The sequence below is a fragment of the Macrobrachium nipponense genome, chromosome 15 (assembly GCF_015104395.2).
Source record: "Macrobrachium nipponense isolate FS-2020 chromosome 15, ASM1510439v2, whole genome shotgun sequence".
Classification (NCBI taxonomy): domain Eukaryota; kingdom Metazoa; phylum Arthropoda; class Malacostraca; order Decapoda; family Palaemonidae; genus Macrobrachium; species Macrobrachium nipponense.
This window is the reverse complement of record NC_087208.1, coordinates 1008708-1017363: the sequence shown is the minus strand read 5'-3', so window position 1 is coordinate 1017363 and position 8656 is coordinate 1008708. Positions and strand designations below refer to the sequence as shown.

At 36.6% G+C, this 8656-nt stretch overlaps 1 long non-coding RNA gene across 2 annotated transcripts in view; it reads left to right on the top strand.

Annotated features, from left to right (window-relative positions):
* The first annotated feature begins 3608 nt into the window (after nt 1–3608).
* Nucleotides 3609–8656, top strand: part of LOC135226961 (uncharacterized) — a 214010-nt gene continuing 208962 nt past the window's right edge. Inside the window, exons 1-2 of one of the 2 annotated variants that reach the window (XR_010317322.1) lie at nt 3609–3730; nt 6859–6995. This is a non-coding gene — a long non-coding RNA (uncharacterized LOC135226961). Of the gene's footprint in view, nt 3731–6148; nt 6266–6858; nt 6996–8656 lie in introns of those variants that run through there. The other variant, XR_010317321.1, reaches the window with a different exon arrangement.

Below are 8656 nucleotides of genomic sequence, written 5' to 3'. Positions count from 1 at the left end.
AATATGTTCTTGAAGGATGTGTAGCATTTTTAGAAGTTACGCACAGATGTCACGAAAGACCATAAAGGTAGAATACACAGGCTGAGTGATGAACTGAACCTCGTCCAGATTTCTGAATCACTTGCAGAGATACTCTCTCTCTCTCTCTCTCTCTCTCTCTCTCTCTCTCTCTCTCTCTCTCTCTCTCTCATTTTCTAACAGAAGGAGAAGGAAAAGAAAACAAGCAAACCACTAAAAGGTTTCGATCGTGAAGAGGACGTGGCCATTTGTGAATCCCTAAATTAGGTTCATGAACCCCAGGCAAAGGAGAAATTATGACAGACAACATAATCTCATTTTGCATTCTCTTGCTCGGCGAAAGCTCTCACGGTTTTGATTTTCTTTATACTTTTCGTTGTTGTTCACCTCAACGTGATTCATTAGAATTACTGGAAGGGAATCATTTGAGACGTCAATGGCAAAGATTTTCATTATTGCGCCGTATATTTGGGTCTGTCTTAGGTAAATATAGTTTATCATATGGATGAAAAAAAAATCCCTTATATTTCTCTACCCTACCTAACGCGTCGTATCCAATGCTTCCCTCACCAGCCAATTATAAATCATTGAATCCAGGCTCATTAAATCTTAGGCTGAAAACGATTTCTTTGTGGAATACACGATAAGCGCAGAAGCAGGATCATATTAATGACGCCATTTCCTTAAGAGGATGAAACCGAGTGCCAATAAATATATTGGAAATCCGTAGGTCCTTAAGGCCAACGGGTCATGGAGGTCGCTCCGAGAGGAGAGACACCGTTGCCAATGTTGGGACACTGCAAGGGCCTTCTAATCTAAAAGGTCTTCGCCGAGTCGGTGCGCTTCAATTGTTTATTCCTCGGAGATATTGTCTGAAGTCCATTCCCGAGATTGGGAACACATCGGTTAATGCCGATATGTAACCTGGCGTCGTAATTCCCTTGGTCATCGAGGACGGAAATGATTTTGGTTAAACAGGTCTTGATAGAAGTTTATCAATATTTATATCGTCATATATATTTCTTAACTTGAAAACAATTGATTTCTATAAGTGATAAGGAAAAGGGGGGATTATCCTCTTCATTAGCCCATTCAAAGTTTGCATCTGGGTCTTATACCAGTCTTTATCATTTGTGCTTCATTTGCTCCCTTCGCCTTATAGTGACGCCAGATAATTTGCATTTAACCAATTAATCAGTCAATTTCCTTCGTATGTCTCTCAGCTGAGTAATTGGACCTCTTCTGTTTGCTCCTTCAAACATGGCCAAACGAAGTAACAAACAAAGGAAACAAACACAAACGGAATACCTGTCGCTCCCGAAGCGTCAACCTCGACAGAATTATGCAAATGACTTCTGTCATATTACTGGGCCTCGTTTTCAGGGGATTTGCTTTATTGCAATGGAATGCAAACGATTTCTCGCTTTCAAAGGACGTTTTCCTTTTGATGCTTTTGGCGGCAAACAGGCGAGAGATCAAATTGAACCTCCGTCATATTATATTATCAGAAGAAAAAATATTAAACTCGATATCTGTACAAAAACTGAAAACAGAGATTATAAATCGCTGTGTTAGCAACCCAAGTCATAATGGGATGAATACCATTTCATTCAGACTTTAATTATCTCTCCCTTTGGTCATTCGGACGGTAAATTTCATCTTATGATCTTTTTTGATGTAATAACTCTCCAGCAATTAATATTTTGCCTCAGCTTTATGACATCACTTATTCTGTTGAAAATAAAGTTAATTTTTTTTTCATACAATCATGAAGATTTCTTAGTTTCCTATTCTTATTGATTATTTGGTTTTCTGCTTCAGGGAAGTTATAGAAGAATTACTCTCCCCTGTCTCCATTATATTATTATATTAAACTATGAGAATAGATATTTCATTTCATATTAGCAGTGTTTCAACAAAAGGTGAAGTTTATTGTTCAAAATTAATTTTTGAGAAATTAGTTTTCTTACAAGACATCTACGGTACATTGTTGATGTAATTATTCTTTTTTCATTTATCAAGTGCATGATATACTAAGCATTTTAATTGATATAATAATTGCCAAGTTTTAATAATTACATCAGTTTCCTACAAAAAAACTGCAGAAGAGTTAGCTGAAATAATATTGGATAAGATCACTGAAGAGTCCACCTTAAAGTTTGCCTCCAGAAATCATGGTTTATTTTGTAAACTATTAGTATGCCCGTTATGAAAATATAGAAGTACTGAGACAACGAGAAAACGACTTGAAAATACCCACATACAATTCCCTCAATTTTGCCTAAGAAGAATAATATGACACAAATTGGAACTGAAGAAAAAGCTGTAAGACATGACAGACCAAGATTCCACAAAACAACGACATCAAAACTTGGTCTGGAAATAGGAAAACCAGATTCCCCTTCTGTTGTCTCTGAGGAGGGAAAATGCACGAAATGTCTCCGCTCATTTAAAAATGCCGAGGAATTTTGCTCCAGAACTTTGCCCCTCCTCAATGCGGAAATTCTGGTGCCATGAAGAGAGAGAGAGAGAGAGAGAGAGAGAGAGAGAGAGAGAGAGAGAGAGAGAGAGAGCAACTGGAACGACAAAACTTCATAACCTTGTGGTGCGTACTTATGTTTCCAGTCGTCTATCTCCCTTACGCAGTACATTTTTCTTTTCTGTTTTGTGTGTTTACCGAATCATTCTTACACTTTTAATGGTTTGTTGTCTAACTTTGACGTAAAGCCTTCTTTATGTTCTCCTTGGAAAGAGGCTGTGAACATAAACATAACTTTCTTGTTTTGTATTGTTTCACTTGAAAAGGAACTTTCTCAAGAACTTTTTTTTTTTTTGGGGGGGGGGTTGAGGGGAGGGAAGGTTTGAGGGAGGGGGGGTTGAGGGGGCGGACAGAAATATCTCTCTCTCTCTCTCTCTGTACATCATCTTCTCAGTTAAAGCTCCATAAAAACATCATTGCATTAGCTTAAAATAAAACCTTGAAGGTTTTTCACAAAATAATTATGTTAAAGTACGAAAAGATACATGTAGAGAGAGAGAGAGAGAGAGAGAGAGAGAGAGAGAGAGAGAGAGAGAGAGAGAATCTTGAACAAAGCATAAACGGAATAGTCAGTCTCATCGAAATTAATTAAGTTTCTTTGATCCATTTTTCCACAAGACGAAGAAGAGCGCCTTTGTGAAGCTTCTCATTAAATATCTTGTTGCAATTTTTTCTTTTTAATTTATAGGCTATTTTGATACTACTTTCTAAGTGTGCATTTAGGGGAAGACAAAAAAAACAGCCACTGTCACATTGTACCTCTGACTTCAAAACCAGAGATGTGGTTTCTTTGAGAAATTCAAGCCTCGACAACCCCCTGCACTCCATATACTGAAGCCTCTGCATCATGCAGCTTCAATTTGTGAAGCTTAAGTAGTTTAGAGCACAGGAATCATTTTCCATTTCAAAATTGGAAAATGAGTGGGGCTCTAAATGGACTCTAGTTTTTTCCATGAAATCACCCATTTTTGCTTAGAGTGAATATGAATGAAATTAATTTTATTCTCACTTTCTTTAGTATTTGCATATATACCCCATTCATTTGTTTTCATTTCAGTTATCGAATGGGAGACTTCCACGAGAAGCCCAATTCCAGTGCCATATAAGCCCCTGTGACCATCTGGAAAGCAACGTTGTTCAGTTTGCAGTGTTGCAGACTGTCCCAGGTCACGGGTAAGCAGTCATTAGAGCTGAGAAGGGTCAGTCACTTAACCTCAAACGTTAGTCATAAAACCGTTGCTTAGACCGTAAGTACAACATACTTTTAACGACCCATTCAGCCAAATAAGTATTATAGGTCTTTCTAACGGGAAAGGTTCCCCGTGATAGTCTTTTGTCTCAAAACTTAGACTTTTCTCTATTTATCATTAATCTGTTTTCCTCGTGAGAGTTGAGCTTCAAATAGCGTGAGGACAAAAGCAATGACGTCATAGAAAGAGGACCTTCGACGAAATTGTCCAGGTTATTCAGATTTATCTCGAGGAAAAAGAGAGAGAGAGAGAGAGAGAGAGAGAGAGAGAGAGAGAGAGAGAGAGAGCCAAAACAGAAAAGAAAATATGCAAATGCCACAAGTAGGTTGAACGATAGCTAGATAGATTGATAGATAAAGTGGACAGACTGAAAGTGAGACTTGAGATTCCCTCTTATTTCATGTATATTACTAAACCCGGAAAACGGTATCGTGTCTGTTTATTCATTTTCTTAAATAAAATGCAAATCAAGATTTAAAAAAAAAATATGAAACGAGCATTAATCAAAATGAAAAAGAAGAGACAAGAGAATAAAAGAAAGTATTGCAAAAGGTTGAGAAAAAAGAAATTCTCATTACGCTTTGCAAGAATGTTATTCCATTGTGCATTGCAGTTATTACAGCAGTGTCCCAATCTCTCTCTCTCTCTCTCTCTCTCTCTCTCTCTCTCTCTCTCTCTCTCTCTCCCTCCTTAATGTGTGATAATGGCGTCTGAATTTTCTGCATGAGAGAGGGTAAAAGAGACGACAAAAAAATTCCTCTGACGTTTTGGAACGGTAAAGGACAGTTTTGATCCTTTGCCTTTTAGAGAATGTGGAGGCGATTTCAGTACCAAATGTTGGAATAAAATTGTGATATTACTTTGGAGGGTCCTCACTTCTAGTTTCGCTCTGCGTTTTCTCTATCCTCTGCAAGTTATTGTTCGTATCTTTTTTTTTCTTTTTTTTTTTTCTTTTTTTTTTTTTTGGATACTTTCCAGCTGTTTCGCTTGCTGCTTTACTACGTTTATTACATTCGTAGGATAATTGAAACCTTAATTTTTGTTTTGATATTTTTGATGTGAGGTCGTTTCATCTTAGGTTATGGAAAGAAAAAGACTAGCTTCCATATCTGGAAACAGACAAGATAGTGTTCCAGAGGCTTTTTTTTTTTGCTTAATTAGTCGATCGTTTTTAACTGATGGTGAATTGCATCGCCTAAAACGTTTCCCAAAGAAAACTGGGAAGATAGACTTTTGACGTAGCAGTTTTATCGACGCGTGTGAATGACTTCTAATTCGGATGAAGATGACCAGAAAGATTCTCTCATCACGATTCCAAAATTAGATCGCATTCATTTACAGGGATCAATTTAGTCCTATTCATGTTACAGCAACGGTTGAAAGAGGTCCCATGTGATCAGTCTCATATGCGGATTGATTTCAAAGGGAAACGTTCACTGAAAAATACGAAACGCTTGAACCTGTTACATTAAAAAAGAAAAAAAATCTTATGATAAGCGACGCCCTTTAATACGCTGGAAGATTTTGCATGATCCTGTCAAAGCTGACAGAGGTACGGCTTGCCATGTTTATCTGTTCTTTTTTTTTAGGAGAGTAAATTGTTTGTTGAAGAGATTAATAATTAGATTATCTACACTTTTAAATTCAACTTGTTTCAATAATTACTCTGTTGAGGTTACGGAGAGGACAGGGTAAAATGGAAACATTTGTCACAAAGAGAACCATGTACTTCACTGGATGTAGGCAAGAAAAGGAGACGAGTGAAGTGTGATGGAAGATGACATAGTTTGCCACAATCACTTGTTACCTAGTGGCCATTGTCAGGCTGCCCAGGAACAAGAGTCCGAACTGCGAATTTCACGAGACTGCAGTTTATGCTGAAAAGCAAGAGCCCGTGCCAGCACATGACTGGTTAAATATACTGAGACTGCAGTACAGGATGGTATTTTATCCATTTTACGTAGCTGAAAGACACTTTACTAGAAATGGCTGATGAGAAAAAGCAAGTTGGAAACACAGGTGCTTAGACTAGTCTTTATTCAGGCTCCTCTAAAGGCGATTGACAATGTGATCCATGATGCAACTGGTTCCATTCGTCACATAGCAGTGCTTTGAAGACTACGTAAAATTGCAGTGTGGAAATGTGTTATTTAAGTCAGACCAATAAGTAATTTAAACAATTTATGTCTTTTACATATTCCTGGAGTATTGAAATTGTGATCTTCAAAGACGCTACAAGGAAAGCAAACCGCCTGCATGATATTAGAAGGTTCTGTTGTGTTGTTTTGATGACGTCACGGATGGAGCATGGAGTAACAGTTGAACGGGTTCAGTAATGTTAGTGCAACCGGCGTGGGTAGATGTGAGGTTTTCTGAGTTCTGACTACCCTTCAGTTTCGTTTTCATTGTGTTAGGGAAAACTTGGATTGTCTAGCCATGCTTCTGTTACGGAAAACAGGTAATACCTTGTGTTTCTCTTACATTCAGACAAGTGAGTGTACAGTACTTATTCACCCATACTATTGCATAAGGTGATGCAGCTGCTCTCCTAAGCTGGTTTTGAAAAGCCCAAGTAACCGAATACCTAGTATGTTGTGTTGGTGTGTCGTGAGCAGCGTCAAATTCTATGTATTCCACGCTGCTGTTTGCTGGCACATCAAAGGACTTATTGAAGAATGGATAATAAACTCTGACGTTTTAGCACTTACTATACATGATCGACCTGGATGTCTTTTCAAAGCAATTCATAAACATAGGCCTATAGTAAACAACTGGAAAACTCCTGAAAATGATTCGTCGTCATGGAACCTTATGAGGAGGACAGCATCACAACCAAATTATACTTTTTCTTTGATGAATCAAATTGGAACCAATAATTTCTTAATATATACTTATCTTCAAATAGTTTTACGCCACCTTGAGTATTAGGCCTATAGTAGGGATGACCACATTCTACTACCAGCTGTTTACCAGTTCAGAATAGTAATGAGAATACGTTAACATAAGCTACAAATATCTACCATTTCGCTAATGGTGTTTCGATGTTTGCAGGTATAACATAGAATTTGGACTCCTATCTAATAGAGCCATCTCGGATGTGGTCAAAAGTAAAACAGATTTACCACGATCACAGGAGGAACCCTTGTAAACTGAAGCGGCGAAGCACCAACTAATGCTCATCGTTACAGGTAAGTCTAATGTTGAACTTTGCATCATGCATCGAATATCGGATACGATAAGCACTGGTAATGATTGTGTGTAGAAATTAAAAATTTGTAACAGATATCAGCTTATACAAAATATGTAGGCCTACATGGATGTGCCGAGTATGTGCTATCCAGACCTGCTTGTATGTGGTTGCGTCTGCTTCAACTTTGGTCGGAGGACTGGCATTTTGTATTCGACTTCCTTGAAATATTTAGATAGCTTTCATGAATTAAACGATTTATTAGAAAAATATATTAATAAAGATAAAGTTTTGAATGCCTTTATTACTTATAGTTGAGTTATACATACTCTATAATCTACATATAATTCTGCCATGTTACCTTGATTTTATATAACTGCATGCTCTTCGTATTTGTGTTCACAGATGTTAGCCAACAAATATAGTTTGATATCCGGTTCACTGTACATCGGAAATAAAATACACACAAAGGGAATTCCCACGGTAGTATAGATAAATGGATTGAAAACGATACCTGTAGCTTGATATTTGTGAATATAAAAAAAAGTCAAGATATATATATATATATATATATATATATATATATATATAATATATATATATATATATATATATATATATATATATATATATATATAAAATTTGTACTCTCTTGGCAATTTGTGTATTCATAATATATGTTAAATATATAAGGCTATTCGATGAACTAAGTAGATGGAAGGTTAATGTTGCAAATATATATACAATTATATATTAATTCATAATCTCATGGCAATTTATGTATTCATAATATCTGTAAAATATGTAAAGCTAATTATGTTAAATATATATAGCTAATTGAAATTATCTATGGATAAGTAGACGCAGGGTTAATGTTGAAAGGGTCTATTCAAGCGAATTTGTAATAAATAATGATATGCTACATGTAAATGTTATTTCAACTTTGCTATTTCCCCCTCTTGTGGATATAATAAAAAACTGGTCGGAGTTAGAAGGGAAGGTTTGGATTGAAAAAACTAGAGAAATTTGACAGACTCACAGTGAAGTTAATGTCATCTTCAGTAACCACGGGAAGCGCACCGTACGGATAATTATCAACAACTCTGGAAAGATTTGGCACATACATACATACATACTTACATAGCTACACACTTTCTCACTCCCAAGAGCAGACTTTAGGCAATCCCCTTAACTCAGACAATCCCTCAAATCTCGCTGTAAATAACAGATTACGTAAAACTTCTAAATGCTCATACTTCACATGCTTGTAAACAAATTAAATGTTTTAGCATTTCACTGACACTTGACTAAACCAATGTATAATAAGAAAAAAATAATAATAATACGAAGTTATCATGATTGACCAAAGTTCCAAAATATTACTGCCCATGCAGATCTCCCTCATACCAGGGGGAACTCGAAAAAAAGTGATTAGCCATATTTCAAACTTTGACAAGGATATATTAATATCTCTGTGGACGCATATATTATCTAATTTCGGAAATAGAACGATGTCTATTCTTTGAAAAGATTTGTTAAAGAAGTGTGTTAGTGGTTGTTACTTTGGCTTGTTATCTATAGTATGTTTCAGCGACTCCTAGGTTCTAGTCCTAAGCATGGCGGAAGCTCCTTGGGACGCCCCCTGTAGTACTAGTCCCTCCG